At 32.5% G+C, this 22,410-nt stretch overlaps 1 pseudogene; it reads right to left on the bottom strand.

The window, feature by feature from the left end:
* Positions 1 to 12,571: 12,571 nt before the first annotated feature.
* Positions 12,572 to 12,671, bottom strand: LOC140502893 (U6 spliceosomal RNA; annotated as a pseudogene).
* Positions 12,672 to 22,410: the final 9,739 nt, after the last annotated feature.

Raw genomic sequence — 22,410 nt, forward strand, 5'->3', positions numbered from 1 at the left:
TTGTTAATGGAAGATTCATGTATGTTACATCTCAACTCCCCCATAATAAAAGCAACATTTTGACCTCTTTCCTTTCATTATTGTTTTTGATGATAATGGTAATGCTTATCTGAGTTCAGTAGTATGTAGAATGAAATTAATATGTGGCCATGGAATCCATTGATTTTACGATACATTTTCAAATCCAGCGTATAAATTAGTTATGTCACTTATGATTAATTGTTTTTTACAGATTTAAAACCAAATATATTGGATCACAAATTTGATCTAAATGAATGGCTGTCAGTTTTTGTCACGTACATATGTGATAAAACTTGTGTACATGTTCTATATATTTACCATGTATGTTTGACAAACTCCTTGAATGTTATATGCTGATGGAACATTTTCCTTGGGGGAAGCAAAAGTAAGTGCATCACAGAAAATCCATTACTTAAATATCTACATCTCTAATTAATACGGACTTGGTTGATTAAATGGCATTATTGAATAAAGTTCATCAGGACTCAGTTGAGTTGGGTGTTGAAGCATTCTTTCATTTACTATAATTTGACTACAGTTGTGATTAAAAGTCTAATCATCTCTGATAGCAGGATACTCTCCCCTGCTCCACAATACCAATCAAGAATATTTATTCAAATTTTTATACAATAATGATTTTTAAAAATATGCAATAACCACCACATCTGTGGTTAGTTATAGAATATTTTCAATGTGAAAAAGCACAAATTATCACCAAAGTTTCTGTTTCTGAAATTAAGTTTTAGATATTTTAAGCATAAGATTGCTAACTTTAAATGCAAATACATTTCAATAAAAACTATTTTTGGGAAAAGTGTTTTATGAAATGAATTATCTTTTATAATTTGCAAAAAAATATTCCGCAAAATTTAACATTAGTTTGGTCTTCATTTTTAGTATGTGATTCATATCAGCAATTATGAGTTTTTAAAAGTCAAGCTAACTTCAAATTTGCTTCATGAATATGCTTTTGTTGTGAGCGACAATTGCACAATTTCATTAAATCTCAGGTTTTACGATTTACAAAATAACATAATTTAATCAATGAATAACTAAAGTGAACCAAATCTAGAGACATAACTTTTTAGAGTCCTTTTCAGGTACATTCATATTTATTTGGTCATAATTACTTACAATTCAAAAATCTAACTTATTAAAATATTGAATTATTGTAAGAAAAACATGATGAAATCTTTATTAATGAAAATGTGTTTTATAGAATTTGTCAGTCTCAGGAAAAGGCATGGGCATAAATGCTTTAAATACACACAAACACACACACACACACACACACACACACACACACACACACACATATATATATACACACACTTAAATAGATGATTGATTTGTACAGTCCCCTGTGAGTATTAGTACTCCCACCATCTTAACTTACCATACTTTCTAGTCCTGGGAGATTTTTGCCAGTTCCATCTCTGAATCCCTTCATGATCTATCTGAAAGGTAAAAGGCCTTTTCTTAGTTCTCATGATTTTGCATATATCACTTCATCCTTAGAATTGTCCGTATATTTCCTCTCAGTATTGATACCTAATGTCAGATATTTAGACATAGAAAGCAATTCATATACCATCTAGTCCAATGCTCTCATTTTACAAATGATGCTAAGTTCTCATGAATTTGTATTTACATAGTCAGATAAATACTATATAGCAGAGTTGGTACATAAATGCAGGTCTTCTATATCATAATTAAGTTTTCTTTTAATGACAACACAATGTCTCACCATGATTCTTCCTTTTCTAGTCATGTAGTTGCTTGATTATATCACTCCCCTCACTTCTCATGTGTCATCTTCTTTGTCAAAATATAGCCTAATATCAGGAAAGCTATCAGTATAATTGAACATATAAATAATAAAACTAACAGAAATCATATGACTATTTCAATAGATGCAGGAAAAGCTTTTGAAAATAATGTAACACCCATTCTTATTAGAAACACTGGAGAAAACAGAAATAAAGGAAGTCTTCCTTAAAATGATAAGTAGCATACATCAAAAATCATCAGCAAGCATTTTATGTCATGGAGACAAGCTAGAAGCATTTCAAATAAACTTGGGGGTGAAACAAGGATGTCTGTTATCTTCACTATTATTCAATATTGTACTAGAAATGTTGACTTTAGCAATAAGAAAAAAAGAAATGAAGGAATTAGAATAGGCAAGGAAGAAACAAAGCTATCATTCTTTGTAGATGATGCAATGGTATGTTTAGAGAATCAAGTAAAAAAAAAAACTTGAAATAATAAACAAATTTGGCAAAGTTGCAGGATATAAAATAAACCCACATAAATCATCAGCATTTCTATATATACTAACAAAGTCCAATAGTGAAAGATAAAAAGATAAATTTAATTTAAAATTACTATACACATTACAAAATATTTGGCAATCTACCTGCCAAACAAATGCAGGAACTATATGAACACAAATTAATATAACAAAAGTGATAATTCTACCTAAAATGATTTATTTATTCAGTGCCATACCAATCAAGTTACCAAACATGTTTTTATAGAACTAAAAAAGAAAAAAAACAACAACAAAATTCATATGGAAGAACAAAACTTTATAGTAGCAAGGGAATTAATAAAAAGAAATACAAGGGAAGATGCCCTCGACATGCAAGTTCTTCAATTGTATTATAAAGCAGAAATTCTCAAAACTACTTGGTACTGGCTAGGAAATAGAGTGGTGAATAGTGGAATAGGTTAGATACACAAGACACAATAGTTAATGACTATACCTATCTAGTGTTTCCTAAACCCAAAGGCTCCACTTTCTGGGATAAAAATACTATTTGAGAAAAACTTCTGGAAAAACTGGAAAATAGTATGAAAGGAACTGGGCATAGATAAACATCTTATACTGCATAAGAAGATAAATCAAAATGGGTTTATGATTTACATATAAAGGCTGATACCATAAGGAAACTAAGAAAGCAAGGAATAGTTTACCTTTCAGATTTATGGAGAAGGGAAGAATTTATGACTAAAAAGAGATAAAGGACATTATGAAGCAAAAATAAATGATTTTGATTATATTAAATTGAAAAGATTTTGCACAACAAAGTCAATGCAACCAAGATTAGAAGGAAAACAGAAAGCTGGGAAACAATTTTTTTTTATAGGTAATGTCTCTGACAAAGTCCTCATTTCTAAAATACATAAAAAAAGAATCAAATTTATAAGAATATACATCATTCCCCAAATGATAAATGGCCAAAGGATATGAATAGACACTTTTAAGATGAAGAAATTAGAGCTATTTATAGTCATAGGAAAAAACACTCTAAATCACTACTGATTAGAGAAACACAAATCAAAACAACTGTGAGGAACCACATCACACCTATCAGATTGGCTAGCCTGACAAAGCAGGAAATTGATAAATGTTGAAGAAGATGTGGGAAAATTGGAGCACTAATGCACTGTTGGTGGAATTATAAACTGATCCATACATTATGGAGAATAATTTGAAACTATGAACAAAGGGCTATAAAACTGTGCATACCATTTGACCCAGCAATACCACCTATATGTCTGTATTCCAAAGAGGTCGTAAAAATGGGGAAAAGAACCTCATACACAAAATTGTTTTTTGTGTTGGCCAAAAATTGGAAATTGAGGGGATCTCCTTAATTTGGGGAATGGCTGAACAAGTTTTAGTATGTGAATGTAATGGAGTACTTTTGTTCAAGAAGAAATGATAAACAGGCTGACTTCAGAAAAACCTCGAAGGAATTATATGAACTGTTGCTGAGTGAAATGAGCAGAACTAAGAGAATATAATAGGTAGTAACAGCCACATTATATAATGACTAACTTTAATAGAGTTAACTCTTCTCAGCAGTGAAAGCATCTAATACAACTCCAACAGACTCACAATGAAAAATGGTATTCTCATCCAGAGAAAGAATTATGGAGTCTGAATGCAAATGGAAGCATACATTTCCTCTCTTTTTGTTGTTGTTGTTGTTGTTTCTGTTGTTGTTATTTCTTCTTTCTCATGGTTCCTCCCATTGGCTCTTCTTTACAACATGACTAATGGCAAAATATGTTTCATATGAATGTATATTTAGATTCTATATAAGATTGCAAGCTGTGTTGGGAGGGAAGATCGGAAGGAGGGGGAGAAAATTTGAAACTCACAATCTTATGGAAGTGAATGCTGAAAACTAAAAATATATCACTTAATTAAAAAAGAAAAATGCTTATTGACTAATTGCTTAAAAAATGTTACAGCCTACTTATGCCTACTATAACTTGGGACCCAAAGTTGTAATTCTTTGTGGTTTCATGATTTACATACATAAAGAATGATCAGGATAATATTGACATTAAAAAGGGTGTTGTTTCTTTGTACAACCAAAAGTATCTTGAGAAAAAATGCTGAACATTTCCATGTATAATAATGCACCCCACTCTTTCACTTCTATTCAATTCGCATCACTGATGGACTAATTAGTTGACTTTTGAACCACATACCTAGAAAAATGGATGTTTCTTATCTTCATGATAACTGTTAGACTGATCTTATTTTGTAGCTTATGAATGCAGTTGAGGAGTTCCTAATGTATTCTGGGTTTTGATATAATCCACACAAATGTCTACTGTACTATCTGTAATGAATGTGTCTTTACTCACACACTCTTCTTCCATCATCCCACTTTTGAACACTAATCACAACAATGTATTTCCCTAGATTATAGTTCATTTATATTGATGAGTAGAAGATCATTGAACAAATGTATCATTATGTTTACATCTATTAAAGACATTTCTACGATTTTATTAAATGCATGGGAGATTCCATGTTTTAAGCAAAGCATGAAGGATTTGTTTTGGGCATATTAGATCAAATGTCATGTAAAAATCAACACCACAATAAAAATGTATGGGAGCCATATTTTCTAAATATTACATTGTGCTGTGAAAGTATAGTGTACTATAGAAAATTGTTTGCAAAAACCTTTTTCATATTTTTACTTGGGATGCTGGCATAGTACATGGAGATACTTCTTAAGGATTTTCTAAAGGTGAAAAGCATCAATATTCTGAATTTTTCATATTCTTAATGTTTTTGGGACAATGTTGTTTGTGATACCCCTCTTTACCTTTAGAAATTTAGCAATATAATCCAGACCTAGAAAGGACATTTAGTGGGTGCCATCTAAATCAACTCCACTATTTTATAAATGATAAAAATATGGCTCAGAAAGATTGAACAATTTTCTAAAGGTCACAAAAATATTAACTATCAGAGGTATGATTTGATCTCAGATATTTTTAATTCAGATCACAAACATTTTCCACAGTATTGTCTTCCTTCTCTTTTTATCTCAGATATTGTAAAAATTTAGTTCAATGCTTCCAGATTTTGTTGACTTTAACATGAATTTCTCCCTTGTCTGTTTGTTCTTTTCCAGATTCATTTTACTTCTTTTATCTTAAATTATATTTGTGCTTCACCATAACTGTACATTAGTGAATGAGGTGATTAAAATCAAATGTGGTGGTTCTAACATTCTAGATGAGGAAAAAATATAGTAGAAGTACTCATGATTTCCCATTTCTTTTTTTCTTCTAGTTTCATTCATAAACACTTTTGTTATCACATGATTTTCTGAAGACTCACCCCTTTCAATTAAATTTTCTTATTTTTATAATGCATTGTTTTTGGAATTTGAATCGCATTGCCTTGTATCTTTATCACATAGTTTAGTACCAAGCCAATTATTTATTTTATTTTGTGTTTGTTGAGGATATTTGTCAAAAATAGTGTCTAGGGAATATAGTATGGGGTGATGCATTAGTTTAATCTACAGGGAAAATATATAAATGTCTTAACTTAGTTTCCCTTTTCAAAATGGAGACTCTATAAGGAAATGAAATCTATTGCTTTCATGAAGATCTGTCCCCATGCTACATTGCCTAGTCTTCCTTTTACCTATTAGGAATAAAACACTTTGGTAGGTTTTATATGCAATTTCATTGCATAGAAAGCATATTATATGAAGCAGTTCCTAAACTATTATGTGAGTATATATTTTCAAGGTAAATTGGGATGGAACCAAAAGTCGAAACTTTGTAAGATTCCCTTTTTTTGGTTATCATTTATGTCTCAGAAAGAAATTTCTTATTCTTTTGAAGGGAAATAAAGTTCCTGTACTGGATCTTTAGTACTCTGCCTGCAGAGGAGATATGGTTTGAACAAGAGGCAATGTTGTACTTATGTTAGTAACATTGAAACAAAATACTACTCAAAAGGAGTACAGAGGAAATTACTACTGAAGGAAAGTCTTATAAGAACTATTGAAAGTATGATTTAAAAATAGGAAAAAATATGAAAAAAACTCTCAAAGTTTAGATCTCACTTGAAGGGTATACAAGTCAGGAAATGTGTATTTGGGACAGGCAAGTATATAGCATCAGCAGCAGGGCATGGTCCCAAGTCCAGAGAAGATGATGATTGTTAGATGATGGAAAACTGTCTTACAGAGAAAAAAATTATATTCACAGTTATTTGAAAAGATATATATATATGTATATATATATATACATATATATATGTATATGTATATGTATATGTACATATATATATATATATATATATGACAGACTTCAAAGAGATTTCCATGTTTAATTTACTTGACATTTTTTTGTGAGAGACCTGGCACCAACTTCTAGTCAAATGTCCATTTTAACAGCTTTTGTAGTTCAATATCATTTTATTTGTACATCTGTATCAACATACATCTTTTGAGGATTCTGTTTAAATGTATATGGCACAACATAGAAGAGCTATTATGTTTTCTGAAAAGAATATGGGAAGTTAAAAATAATTATTAGACATCTAACTCTATGTGCCTTAAAAAGTGGCCAGTTTCAAAATAATCATGTTTCAATGAAAGCGAAGGGGAAGTCTTCCTGAAATTCTAGTTCTTAGTCAAAAAGCAGCAACAAGGAAATACATATAAATTATTTGGCCTTCACCAAAATTTAGAAATCAATTTTAATTGATTTTCTGATTATATTTCAGTTAATTTAGATTATCATGAATAAACAGCATATGGTGATAAGATTTAGTGACTAAATTGATTGTGTCAATTAATTATATGAATGATGTGTGTTTGTTGGTAAGAATGAAAAAGGTACATTGGAAAGAGTATCCATTAGAAAGTCACATAAACTTAGTTCTAATATGAGCAGTACCACTTGTTACCTAAATCATTATGGGAAAAATCACTTCAATAACCTGCATCTTAGTTCCTCACTAGCAAAATTAGTGTATTGATAGTCTAGATAATATTGAAGCTCCCTTCCAACTCAAAAATCTATGATCTTATGAATTTATCAATAGAATTTCTTTTAAAGACAAAACATTTTGTTCATTACATGTTTGGTGGGTTGAGAATTCTAATTACAGATAATTAATATAGGATATAATTCTAATTTAACTCATTTTTCCACTTAGGTGTGAAATTGCTCAAAATGGCATATTAAATTATCATTAATAGAGAATTAGAGACACATTTCTGTAGTAGTGGTACACATTAAATTTGATGTTACTCTGGGGGAGATTTATGACTATATATAACAAGGACTGTGAAATTGGGAGTCATTGGTATTGGCTAGTTTTTCTATGTGAATGACCTAGCCACTTGTCCATGGAAAGTAATGTAACTTTGGAGGAAAAATGACTGGGGAGATATGTGTGTGTATCTGTGTGTGTACACACACATAAATACACAAATATAAATATGTGTATGCATGTGTGTTTATAAAATGAGGTGTAACACTGAGTTTGCCTCAACAACTTTGCATAATGTAGTATGGAGCAGCATCAGAATAGGACTGAGAATCTTACCAAATTCTACACAAAATGTTTCATGGTAAATATGTCAAAGAAAATTAATAAAACTCAGGAATGCACTTATTATCTGAGACACCCATTGTTACTGAAAATTTGATCTAAATGATGCCTAAAAAGAAATCTGAAGTGTATCATGTACTGATTGGCTGCATAGTAAATCTTTGCAAATGAATTTTACCATGAGATTTCAGTAAGGAGAACTGAGAAGAAAAGAAATAGGTGATGAGAGTTGTGATTGAATTTTTCCCATTCAGTGTTAAGGAGGAAACATAGTTAATATCCTTTTATTTTAAAAGTGAAATATTAAAGATGACTGGCACAACTTACATTTTCCCTATAGGTTAAATATAGTAATTATGACATATTATGATAATGAGATAACACTTAGAAATTACATTAGGATGGTGAATGCACGGAGAAAATAGCTTCTCTGGAGACAATATTAAGTAAAACAGCTGAAATGAATAATGAAAGGAGAAGGTAAAAACACTAGTCATCAAAAAAATTGTTCCAAACCAGGTGTGAATTTTCACATAATTTTCTTATGATTGGTACATTTGTAATATCCTTGCCAATGCACCTGAGAAGCTGATGCAAATTTCAGTATTCATAGTTTAAAGTAAAAAATTAGCATAAGCAAGATGGGATGACCCATAAGAGAGTACAGATTTCTCAAAGGTAAAAAAAGGTAAAGAAATAGACAACAGGACATGAGTCAAGGACTGAAGTAGGGCATTAACCTATGAGAATAGCGTGATTTCAGCAGAGATAATGATAGTGTGATTGATCTCTCTCTCAAACACACACACACACACACACACACACACACACACACACATTTCAGAAATAGAAGAGAGGAGCTTAGAAAGATCACAGCAGAGTATGCCCAATCTTATTAATGAAGTAGGAAGCTAATTCATTAGCATGGAAAGTGAAGTGAAGGGAAAAGATTTGGAAGTGTCTGTGTGGAATAAGGTAAGGAGAAAACAAGAGCAGATTTGACATGATCATAATTCCAAAAAAAGATAGTCTGGAAAGAATTAATATTTCAGGTGATCCAATGGACAATCAAGACATACATGGTGAATTTATGTAGGCTATGGCATATTTCCAATGATGGCTTACTAAAAGAAGTAATAAAATCTAGGAAATATGTGATCAGAACAAGAAGAGGCAAAGCTACATAGAAATAGTGAAATAACCAAAAGAAAGCTCTTAGGGCATACACAAATACTTTATTAAAGATTATGGGATAGGATACAAAGGAATGGATGATTTGTAGTTTGTGACTTTGGAGGGAGTACCTACACCAATGAGATTATAAATATAAAGTTTTAAAATAAAGATAGACATGACTCAATATTGAATTGTAGTAGAGGCGTGACTACAGATATATAGTGCAAGTTTGTACTGGATGAAATATAGTAGATTTTGTCATTTAAAAAAATTCAATATCACTCAATAATTTTAGAGCAAAAGCAGGAAAAAATTCACGGTAGTATTCACTCAAAGATGAGAGTTTTGTAGTTTGGGTGAGGTTGATGGACAAGTCAAGGTTTAATTTGGTACAGAAGCAATACATTTGTAGCTGAAAGGAGCTAGATTAGGGCATTAATGATAATTCAATGTATTTAATGTCCCCATAGTGGTAAATAGTAGGTTTTATTTTAGTAACACAATGGTTAGAAAGGAATTTCAAATTTCTAGATCTTGAAGTTTGTGAAATACAAAAACATAGTGAATTCTAAAGTATAACCCATACAAGCATGCTTGAAAACAGGAAGAAAAATTCATTGAAGTTCAGAAAGTTATAGAATTGAAAGATAAGTTTCACAGAGGACTCATCTACGTGAATATGGAAATATGAGAGATTTGTGACCAGTATGTGGAAAGAAAAAACACTTGTGCACTAAATGCATTTAAAAAATTGAGTGAAAAATAAGAAATTTTTTAGGTGATTAAGGTATAACTGAGGTATAAACAAAATAGATAGACCTTTAAAGAATAAAAAAAAAAACATTGAGGAATAATGCCAGAGATATGATGGGAAAATAGATTAATAGTAGCAGAATATCCTTCATTTTTTTGAACTTATGAACCAGTGGAAGTATAAGAAATGGCCATCAGAAGAGAAATTTTTAAGGAATATGGTGTTTGTAAGAAATATATTAAAATGAAATCAAGATGATGGAATTAATGCTGTTTAGAAATTCCGGAATGTTTCATAATTTTTGGAAAATAGAGTTGAGTTTTCAAAGAGTCTAACAAATTTAGGTATATGATGTATTATCTCACTTGTAGTGAGACTGAGGAAAAATGGAAAAAGACAGAATAGGACTGGCATGACTGGATAAAGAAGGAATAATTTCACCTTTAGTGATGTTTGAATGACCAAAAGTGGGGAGCAAAATGAGAAGGATAATTGTTGGATATTCCTTTATCAAAATTAATCAAAATAATGTTTAAAGAGTTCATAATTCTGGAAGTTAGAAATAAGTTGTATAATTTTGGTATTTTGGATTGCTTCTCCATGTCATGAGTCCTGATGGCACCATGTACTCTTGCTCCTCAACTGAAGATGGAGAGTGTAAGGCATCAAAGTTGCATTTTAATGGAAATTACTTTGTTATACATATGACAATTTGGGATTTGCTTACTAATACCTATTATTTTAGATGTTCTTTGAATGTTCAGAACAATCCAAATATTTTAAAGATTCTTTTAAAGAGAAATACATACAGACTTACTGTTTCACCGGAATGCTCTCTCTCCTCAGCTTTCCTTACTGGCTTCTCTAGTTTCCTTCAAATCCCAAATTGAAACTCATCCTCTACAGTAAGATTTTCCCAAAATCTCTTAAGTGTCTTCCCTCTATTAATAGTTTTTTTTTAAATTTTTCCTATAAATGATAACTTACTTGTTGCTTCTTCCATGAGCCTCTTGCAGGCAGATACTCTTTTGGTCTATCTGTCTCTGGTACTCTCCATGTTCAGCACAGTTTCTGGCTTAATAGATGTTTATTGACTGGCTGTCTCTCTAGATTCTGCCCAAAATTATTTGAGAGAACTAACTAAATAAAAATTGACAGTATTCATCAACAATTCAGCAAAGTGACACCAAACACATATTACATACAAGCAGAGAATAAGATACCTTGATGTACTGGAAATGTTGTTGAACTCAGATCAAATTACATTTTTTGAACCTATTTATCAATATTGTTATTTCAAGTGTTTGGGAACTCTAAAAGAATACCCTTGGAAATATTCAGATTCTTATATTTAGTTAAAGAATTCTGGCTTACTGAGGAAAATGTCCTATAATAACATTTACTTTTTAAAAAAATTTTTATGAATTATTTTATTTTCAGTGTTCTACAATCACTTTCATGTACCTTAGATTTTTTCACACCTTCACCCCTTTCCACCTACCTCCCCACTCTCTCCCTGAGACCGCATACAATTTTATATAGGTACTACACAAACATTCCTATTAAATACATTTTCATTTTAGTCATGTGGGACAGAAAAATTAAAATGAATGGGAGAAATAATAAAACAAGTTAAAATATAATACAAAAGAAAATTACCTGCTTCATTCTGTGATTGGTTTCCATAGTTCTTTCCCTGAATGTGGAAGGCATTTTGCCTTAAGAAACCAGCATTGGCAACTATTTAAGTCCCTTCATTCCAGTGAAGTGCTAAGTCTACCAGAAAAAATTCCTCTTACACTGTGGTTGGTGCTGTGTACAAAGTTCTCCTGGTTCTGCTCCTTTTACTCAGTATTAGTTCATATGTATCTTTCCTGGACTGTCTGAAGACTTCCTTTTCATCATTTCTTAAAACACAATAGTATTCCATTACATTCATATACCACAATTTATTCAGCCATTCCCCAATTCATGGGCATCCCCTTGATTTTTCAGTTTTTGGCCACCACAAGGAGTGCTGCTATAAATGTTTTTGTACATGTGGGACCCTTTTCCATTATTAGAATCTCTTGGGGATATAGTGTTAGAAGTGGTATTGCTAGGTCAAAGGTTATGCACATTTTTGCAGCCCTTTGTGCATAGTTCCAAATTGCTCTCTAAAGTGATTGGATCAGCTCACAGCTCTACCGCAATGAATTAGTGTTCCAACTCTCCCACATCTTCTCCAACATTTATCATCTTCCTGTTTTGTCATGTTAGTCTATCTGATAGGTGTGATGTGGTTTCTCAGAGTTGTTTTGATTTGCATCTCTCTAATCGATAGTGTTTTAGAGCATTTTTTCATATGACTATAGATGTCTTTAATTTCTTATTCTGATAACTGCCTGTTCATATCATTTTACCATTTATCAATTGGAGAATGACTTGTATTCTTGTACATTTGACTCAATTCTCTATATATTTTAGAAATGAGGACTTTATCACAGACATTAGTTGTAACAATGCTTTCCTAGTTTTTTTGTTTCCTTCTTAATCTTGGTTGCATTGGGTTTGGTTGTGCCAAAACTTTTCAGTTTAATGTAATCAAAATTACCCATTTTGCACTCCATGATGTTTTATATCTCTTGTTTAGTAAAAAATTCTTCCCTTCTCCATAAATCTTATAAATACACTATTCCTTTCTCCACTAATTTGTTTACAATATCAATCTCTATAGCTAGATAAAAAAATATGGATACTTCACAAATTTGCTTACCAAATTTGCACAGGAGCCATGCTAATCTCTTTATTCTTCAAATTTTAGCATGTGTGCTGTCAAAGTGAAGGTAATAATGTTGTTTATGAAACAAATATAAAATGCACTGCAGGTTTTTTGTATTTTCTTTTCCATTTCAGAAGAAACATTTCACACTTTGGGGAAACTAAAGGATTATTTTGTGTGAATTGAAATAAAGCATTAATTTCCCCTAGAGTCCTGAGAAAAATCTGATATTCAAAATTGTATTTCAGAATAATAAATGTTTTAAAAATAACATGTTTTGTTGAGAGACAGTTTTTTTTCAGATATTCCCCAAATGATGAGGACAGTCGCACAAAAAAGAGTTTTTATAAATGTTTTTGTATATATGAGTCATTTTTTTGTTTCTTTGATATCTTTGGAGTACAAGGTGCACAGTGTAATAAAAATAAAATTTCTGAGGCAAACTTTCTTTTTATATCAAATCTGTTTTATTTACATCTCCAAATTTTGTCCCTCCAAAACCTTTGTTCTATGAACTAAGAAGGAAAGAAATACAAAATCTGCTAAAAATATAGTCATGTAAAACAAATTGTTGCATTAGCCATGTTCGCAAGTTTTTTTTTTTTTTAAATCAAAAACATAAAAAAAGGCTTCAATTTACAATCTAAATCAATCAGTTCTCTATTTGGAAGCAGATAGAATTTTTCGTCATGAACTCTTTTGAATTATGGTGTTTCATTGTGTTGATCATAGTTACTAAGTCTTTCACAGTTGATAATCTTGTTACTGTGCAAGTGGTTCACATAGCTCTGCTCAATTCACTTTGCATTAGTTCAAATAAGTCTTCCCAGATCTTTCTGAAACTATTCCCTTCATAAGTTTCTGCAGCACAATGGATTTTCATCACATTCATATACAAACATTTCTTACTTTATGAGAATTCATATTATGAAAACAACTTTGCATAAAAATTGTGAAAGAAATCAATATTTATAAAAATTACAAAAATTCTTTACACAAAACAGATATTGTATTATTAGATATTGCATGATGAAGCCAGCAAAAATGTTTGGTGGGAAACTGAGAATCATCTCTAACTCACTTTCTGCCTGTCCTTATGTTCAACCATAATCCTTATATTTTCACCATGGCTCATGGCAAACATGCTGTTGAGGAGAAACATAAACCAACTTGCAAGCATAAGCCAAACTGTTTGGGAAAAAAAATGAAAATAATTAGAAAATATAAAAGAGGTCAACATTCATTACTGATAGTAAATGAACTTAATGTTGCAGAGAAGGTGTTATCCTAGAGACAGAGGAACTGTTAACTCTATGGATAGAGGACCAGAATCAGAAGAATATTCCTTTATGTTTGATGACAATTCAAGCCAAGGATCTAAATCTATTTAAAGGCAAAGTAGCCTGAAGTAACACAAATAATTTGGGCAATTTGTTTGGTTGCACAAATTTAAAATTGCTCAGGATTTTATAATGCACAAATGTCAGGAGAGGCTACAAGTACAGATACTGTAACAGTAGAGAAATTCCAAGAGTTCCTGTAAGAAACCCCAAGAAATAAAGGACAAAAGGTTGCTATTTTCTGGCAAAAATCTTTAATGTACAAAACCTGCCTATTTTATCAAAAAATGCCATTTTGAACCTATATCTCAATGGAGGAACAAACTTGGTTGAGGGGCCAAAGTTTCAAAAAACAGAGTTTCTCTTTTGCTTGGAGGGAATGCATCTGTAACTTACAAGTTAAAACATATTCTGCTGCACTACTCAGGAAATCTCAGAGAATTTAAAGAAATCAGCAATGCAAATCTAATCGTGCATTTTTTCACTAACCAAAGGCATGAACAACACTTATAAACTTTAAACAGGGATTTCTACACTGCTTCATTCCAAATTTGATGAGTTTTGTAATAATAACATTCCTTTCAAGATTTGTAATTATTTTGGATAATGACTCAGGTTACCATTATTTTTGTAGTATATTTGCCCAAGTAATTGTACCATTAGAAGATCAGAAAAGGACTTGACATTGAGAGATTTCTGGAAATCCTATATTATTTACCATGAAATCAGGTATATTGCTATAGCATGGGAAGATATAACAGAAACATGTTTGATTTGGGGAAAAAAAGTGTGCCTGGAGTTCATTCTGGATTTTTGTAGATTTGACAAGATGAAATCTTAGAATCAGTGAGTAACAAGATTGCAAAACTAACACAAGAATGAGAGCTAAAAGTGGATGAGAATGATATGGAGGAGTTGATTGAGTCTCATGGAGAAGAACTGTTGAACGAGGATCTGACTGAGAGACTAGCTGCAAAGATTGTAGAAGACCACAAGGAAGCTTTAGAATTCAAATTGAATCAAGAAGTTTCACAATAAAAGAGTTGGCAGAAGCACAAAATTATATGAGCATTTTTTCCCCATGTATGGAAAATAAGGATCCAAATACTTTAAGATTTTGAAAAATTTAAAGACTAGTTGAAAATAATATTACTTGGTACCATTAGATATATAAGGGGAAAAAAAAGCCATTGTTGAAGCTTCTCTTGAGGGATTCATAAAATCCAAATTTTGAGCAGCTAACAACCAGTGACAGGGCTAGGTTCAATTGGTGGGGAAGTGGCAACACCTAAATTAACTTTACTCTATGCCTGCTTTATCATTAATGTTACCTTTCATTTCTTAATTCTATTTATTAACATAGTACAGTATTTGATGTTTGTATTTTTAGTACATTTTGTGATTTGAATAAAGATTTGTGTGTGTGTGTGTGTGTGTGTGTGTGTGTGTGTGTGCCTTTGCTATACAAGCCAAATAAAGTGGATGATTAGGGGCAAATTAACATTACATAAAAATGGTATGAAAAGATGTCTGAAGAATAGTTCACTTACTAAAAGAAAGAGTTCTCTAAACTGTGTTCAGAGATTCCTCAATTAATGAGCTTCCCTCCATTTTCTAATTCTTTGAAAGCATAGAAGAGCTATGAAAATTTATGTTTGTGTGTATGTTGTGTTTGTGTGTGTGTGTGTGTATTCTTTTCCTCCATCTTTGGTCTCTACATAGTACTGATCTGAGAGTACTATTTCTGAATAAAAGGCTATACACAATTTACAAACATTTTGGGTGGAGCTTCAAATCACTTTCCAGAGTAGTTGGACTAACTCACAGATTCACCAATAGCATATTAGTGTATCTGTTTTCCCCAAACCCCTCCACATTTGCATTTTCCTTTTTTGTTGTGTTAGCCCATCTGATGAATAAGAGGTGTCACCTCACAGATGCTTTTATTTATATTTCTTAAATTGTCAGTTATTTAGGTGGAGGAACCAAGACGGCAGAGTAGAAAGACACATATACTCTAGGTCTTCCCCCACAGCCCATAAAATACCTGTAAAAAATGACTCTCAGCAAATTCTAGAGCAACAGAAGCCACAGAATGACAGAGTGAAAGAGATTTCCAGGCCAAAGTAGGCTGGAAGGCTGACAGGAAAGGTCTATCACATTGGGGCATAGACCAGAACCCAGTCCAGTCTTTGCTGCATGCCACTGGGAGGAACAGGACTATAACAGGCCTCAGGAGTGGAATCCCCAGCAGCAGCAGCTGTTCTCAGATCCCTCAACCCACAAATCCAAGGACAACTGTAAAGGTCAGTGAAAGTTCTTTTTCAACTGGGTGAGAAGGGAACAGGATCTTCCTGTAGCCCTGGCCTCAGGAAGTGGCAGTGGAGGCAGCAACAGCAGTGGTGGTGACAGCAGCTGCAGTGGCAGAGACAACAATGGCAGCGTTCATTTGTGGAGCCCTCCACCTAAAGCCCATGGGGGAATTGAGCAGCTGATATGAATCTCCTAGTCCAGGAGTGAGGAAGAGTGTTGGGTTGGCAGAGTTGGAGGCAGTTATGGAGAGGGAATTTTTCTACTCATAGATTCTGGGCAGAAAAGTATTGGGTTATGAGCCAACCAGTGCCACCTTGGAGGAACTGAGAACTTAAAGGTCCCTAGAGTATACCCTCCTCTTGAAAAAGGACTCAATAGTCAAATAACTGGCTGGGAAAATGTCCAAAAATGGAGAAAAATAAGACTACAGAAGGTTACTTTCTTGGTGAACAGGTATTTCCTTCCATTCTTTTGGATGAGGAAGAACAATGCTTACCATGAGAGATCTCTAAAATGAATACAAAATGGTCTCAGTCCATGGAAGAGCTCAAGAACGATTTTCAAAATCCAGTGAGAGAGGTGAAGGAAAAACTGGGAAGAGAAATATGGAAGAGAATTGAGAGTGATGAAAGAAAACAATGAAAAGCAAAGTCAACAGCTTCTTAAAAGATACCCCAAAAAATGCTGAAGAAAATAACATATTAAAAATTGGACTAACCCAATTGGCAAAAGAGATCCAAAAAACTAATGAGGAGAAGAATGCTTTAAAAAAGCAGAATTAGCCAAAAGGAAGTTCAAAAGCTCATAGATGAAAATAATTTTTTAAAAAATGTGAATGGAGCAGAAGGAAGCTAATGCTTCATGAGAAACCAAGAAATTACAAACAAAACCAAAAGAATGAAAAAAATATAGGATTATGTGAAATATCTCATTGGAAAAAGAACTGACCTGGAAAATAGATCCAGGAGAGACAATTTAAAAAATATGAGACTACCTGAAAGCCATGATCAAAAAAAAAAAAAATCCTAGACTTCATCTTTCAAGGAATTATTAAAGAAAACTGCCCTGATAGAACTAGAACTAGAGGGCAAAATAAATATTGAAAAAATCCACCAATCACCTGCCGAACAAGATCCAAAAAGAGAAACTCTTGAAATACTGTAGCCAAATTTCAGAGTTCCCAGGTCAAGAAGAACACATTGCAAGCAACTTGAAAGAAACAATTCAAGTATTGTGGAAATACAACCAGTATAACACAAGATGTAACATCTTCCATGTTAAGGCATTGAAGGGTGTGGAATATGATATTCCAGAAGTCAAAGAAACTGGGATTAAAAACAAGAATCACCTGCTCAGCAAAACTAAGTATAATGCTTCAGGGGAAAAAATGGTCATTCAATGAAATAGAGGACTTTCAAGCATTCTTGATGAAAAGACCCAAGTTGAAAAGATAATTTGACTTTCAAACACAAGAATCAAGAGAAGCATGAAAAGGTAAACAGGAAAGAGAAATCATAAGGGACTTAATAAAGTTGAACTGGTTATATTCCTACATTGGAAAGATAATATGTGTAACTCTTAAAAGTTTTCTCAGTATTTGGGTAGTTGGAGGGATTATACACATACACACACACACACACACATATATATATATGTCTGTATATGTCTACATCTCTCTCTCACTCTCTCTCTCTATATATATGTATACATATATGTATATGGACGGAGTATATATACATATATGTATGTGTATATATATATATATAGACAGAGAGCACAGAGTTGAATTGAATAGGAAGGGATCATACCTAAAAAAGTAAAATTAAAGAGCGAGAGCGGAATATATTGGAAAGTGATAGGGAGAAATTGAATGGGGCAAAATATCTCTCATATACGAGGCAAAAAATAGATTTGGAGAAAGGGGGAGATGAGAGGGAAAAAGTGAAGCTTTTTCTCATCACATTTGGCTCAACGTACACTTAATTTTGTATGAAAATCTATCCTACATTACAGGAAAGTAGGGGAGAAGGGAATAAACAGGGTGGGAGGGATGATGGAAGAAAGGGCAAATGGGAGAAAGTAGCAATTAGAAATAAACACTCTCCTCTCTTGGGGAGGGACAAGGTCAAAAGAGAGAATAGAAGAATTGGGGGACAGGATAGGATGGAGGAAATTATAGTTTATCTTACACAACATGACTATTACGGAAGTCATTTGAAAAACTATACATATATTGCCTGTATTGAATTGCTTGCCTTCCCAGTAGGGATGGATGGGGAGGGAGAGAGTAAGAGAGGTTGGAACATTTTCCATACAACTCAGAAAGAAGAAATAGAGGTAATGGGGTATAGAAATTTATCTTGCCCTACAAGACAAGAGAGGAGATGGGGATAAGGGAAGGGAGGGTGTTAGAAAGAAGGGAAGATAAGTAGAAGGGGTAATCAGGAATGCTTGTCGTGTTGGGGTGGGGGGAGGGGAGAGATGGGAAGATAATTTGGAAATCAAAATTTTGTGGAAATGAATATTGAAAACTAAAAATTAATAAACATAAAAAATTATTCATATGAATATGGATTTTCCATATGAATATAGCAGTTATAATTTCTTCCTCTGAAAACTGTGTCTTCATATCTTTTGCCCATTTATTGGGTAAACTTCCAAATGACTTTCCAAAATGACTGGACTTAATTCATTAATCTACCAACAGGGAGTAATATGTCTTTTCCACAACCCTTATGACATTTGTCATTTTCTGGGTTTTTTTGGTTTATTTGTTTTGTTTTACTTTGGTCAGCTTTGACAATTGGATGAGTGTAATGTGAAACTTCAGAATTGCAAATGAAAAATGAAATAGTAATTTGAGTATTTTTCCATAGTGCAATAGAAAGATTGGATTTCTTCCCAGGAGAAGTGCCTCTTCAAATCCTTCTGGCATTTAACGATTATGGAATGCCACTTATTCTTAAAGATTTTAATCCAGTGTTTCAGAAATGAGATCTTTATCGAAGAAACTTGCTTTAATATTATCATGCCAAAAAATGATGAAAATGATTTTTGGTAGAGAAAACTGTAAATCCTTGCTTAAATTCATGCAGGATAAAATGAAAAGCAATACAATTTATACAATAGCAACACTGTAAAATCTTGTTTATATTACTGTGATAAATTATAGTATAAAAACACTGTAAAAACAACAACAAACATTTAAGACAAGAAACCTGAGTGAGTTAATCACCAACAGTGAATTTTTATAAAGTTTTTGTTTTTCTTGGTTTTTTTATTTGAAAGGGGGCAAAAATTAAAGCTTGATAACTAAAAAATGAAAAAAGTAATTTATACAAAATTAATTGAATGATAGTGTTCTTACATATATTTTTCTCATCTTCATACTCCATACAGAAATCTTAGTTTACAATTCTTTAAAACAGAAAACTTAACTGTTTTGCTTTATCTAAGGGCTTCAGCTTAATCCAAGGATATTATTAAAATGCCTAATTGAACATTGAAAGTAATCTTGAGATTTTGAGAACTATGCTTCAAAGTGTAAGTTATAAAGGGAATTCTGGGAAGATAGTGTAGTAGGAAAGAAAATTCCAAACACTCAAGATATTCCCCCACAAAAGAGTTAAAGTAGAACCTTATGGCAAATGAAGTGTGGGTGGTGATTAGAGTCTTCCAGGGACAATTTGAGATCTGAAGAAAAATCCCAAGACAAGGGAGTTTTCATCCCTCAGGATTAAATACTTATGGGCTAGATTTCCTTTTAACCATACATGGCAAGCTACTTCACAAGCTGCATGTCTAGATTAGTTGGTTGAGAGGCTGTCTCAGCCCCCAAACACAGGAACTTTTACCCTGGGATAGTGAGGGGAATTAGATAATTGGGTGTTTGACTGATGGAACCTCTGCTGATAAAGAACACCAGATGAGGCTGGTGCTGTGGAGAGTGTAGGGGGAGGGCTGGGGTTGAGAAGGAACTAGCCCACAGCAAATGAGAGCAGAAGCAGAAGTAGTAGGGCACAAAGCCTCTGGCTACAAACAGTTACAGGAGCTTGGAGATTTGACTTTGGTTCCAGGCTGGAGCAGAGAACTGTAGATGTGGGGCAAAAGGTAGCATTTCCCATACTCCAGGGCTAGAGGTGATTGCATAAATTAACCTATTCTCATAAAAATAGCACAGGTAAAGGAGAAAGAATTCAACCATAGAATGCTATTATAGGAGTAGAGATGAATGGAGTTCATTTGCAGAGGAGGATGTTGAAGTAAAGAAACCCCCAGAGAGTAACAGTAAATGATCACCTGCCAAAAAATAATATTAGAAATATAAAAAAAAAAATTAAAAATCAAGTGACAGAGATGGAAGAAAAACTAAAAAATATAAGAATAATCCAAGAGAAACAAGAAGGTTACAAATGGAAAGTTAATCAATTAGAATAGGGGATCCAGAATCTTAATGAAGCAAATTACACCTTGAAAATTAGAACTGGGCAAAGTGAAAAAAATGAAGTTATAAGAGATCAAGAAATAATTAAACAAAATATGAATAATCAAAAACAGAAGAGAGTGAAACATCTTCTAAGAAAAACAACAGATTTGGAGAATAGTTCAAGAAAAGAAAATATCAAAATAATTGGGCTAACTGAAACATGATAAAAAAGAATCTTGACACAATAATACAAGAAATAATTAAATAAAATTGTTCTGAAGCATTGGAACAAAAAGGATATGTAGAAATAGAAAAAAATCCACCTATCACCAATTAAAAGAGATTACATGAGAAAAATTCCATAGTTTGCAGATTTCCCTTTTACCTTTTTTCAAAAACTTAGGTAGCCTTCAGGTAGATAAGTTTTATTGTGTTTTTTCTTTTCTCTAAGGTAGATAAGTTTTATTGTGTTTTTTCTTTTCTCTAAGGTAGATAAGTTTTATTGTGTTTTTTCTTTTCTCTAAGGAGCTCTGTAATAAGCCAATACACCAGAGAATTATTAATAGATACCCCCCCCCAGGTAACCTTTAGTCAAAAAGATAAATGTATTCTTGGTAAAAATAATAATGTTATTATAATTGTGATGTTAAGAAAGTTCATACAATGATATTTTCATGATAATATGAGATAACCTAGTCAATTCAGACCAAAGAACATTAATTGTATTAATCAACATGTACGTAGTAGAACATTTGGCACAAAAAAAATACGTAGAAGTCAAATGCTGAAACTACTCCTAATCATATCATAATTTGAAATTTTTCATTATTTTCCCTTCTGGGAACAACTAGGAATCCTAGAATATGTCTAGAGAAGATGTATTTTCCTATATTGTTCATATATATATCACTAACACTGTGTTGGTAATTTTCTTATCTACAGGGCCTGGAGGTTATCCTATTGCTATGTTTGGCTGTTATATGATGAAAACAGGATAGATACAGGGAAATTTTCACTGCTGTTTCCACATATCCTCTCTAACATGTTTTCGTCCCTGGACTCCTTCACATCCTGCCTACCACCACCATCACCGCTTGTGCTTTTCTTATTAAAGGAAAATTTCAAATCTTAAAGACAAAGGCTATCCATATGTCCTCCTTAACTTGTTTCCATTACCTATTTCCACAGAAATTTAAGAACATCACTCAGTTATTGGGAGAGTTTAGAGTAAATTTCTACATATATTTTTGTTTGGTTTTGTTATTGATTTTTTCCTTTTAATTGGTAAGACTGAACTAGAACACTATACTCTTTTATTTCTGTGAATAGCAACAGTATATCCAATATTGTATTGAAAACAGAAGGTTACAACATAATGGGAATTATAAAACTGTATATACCTTTGTAATGTAAGAAAGTTTAGGAATTCACTTAAGGCAAAACATTTTTTGGCATACATACAGAGAGTCTTCTTGGGGTCAAGACCTAGAGGGGAAAAATTTGGCTCAGGTGCTCAGTTTTATAGTTATAACATCCATATTCACATGTATTGTATTTATATGGCTGACATTTCAGTAGAACAAAACCTTTCAAGGTTTTAGAATGAACCAGGTTCATGTCATAGGCACATTATGACTATGGGGCCACTGACAAGTCAAAGAATTTACTAATGGCCTAGGCAGCTCATTTTTTACTTTAAAACTATGCTTTACTGAATATGTG

This window comes from Notamacropus eugenii, chromosome 4, assembly GCF_028372415.1.
Source record: "Notamacropus eugenii isolate mMacEug1 chromosome 4, mMacEug1.pri_v2, whole genome shotgun sequence".
Lineage (NCBI taxonomy): Eukaryota > Metazoa > Chordata > Mammalia > Diprotodontia > Macropodidae > Notamacropus > Notamacropus eugenii.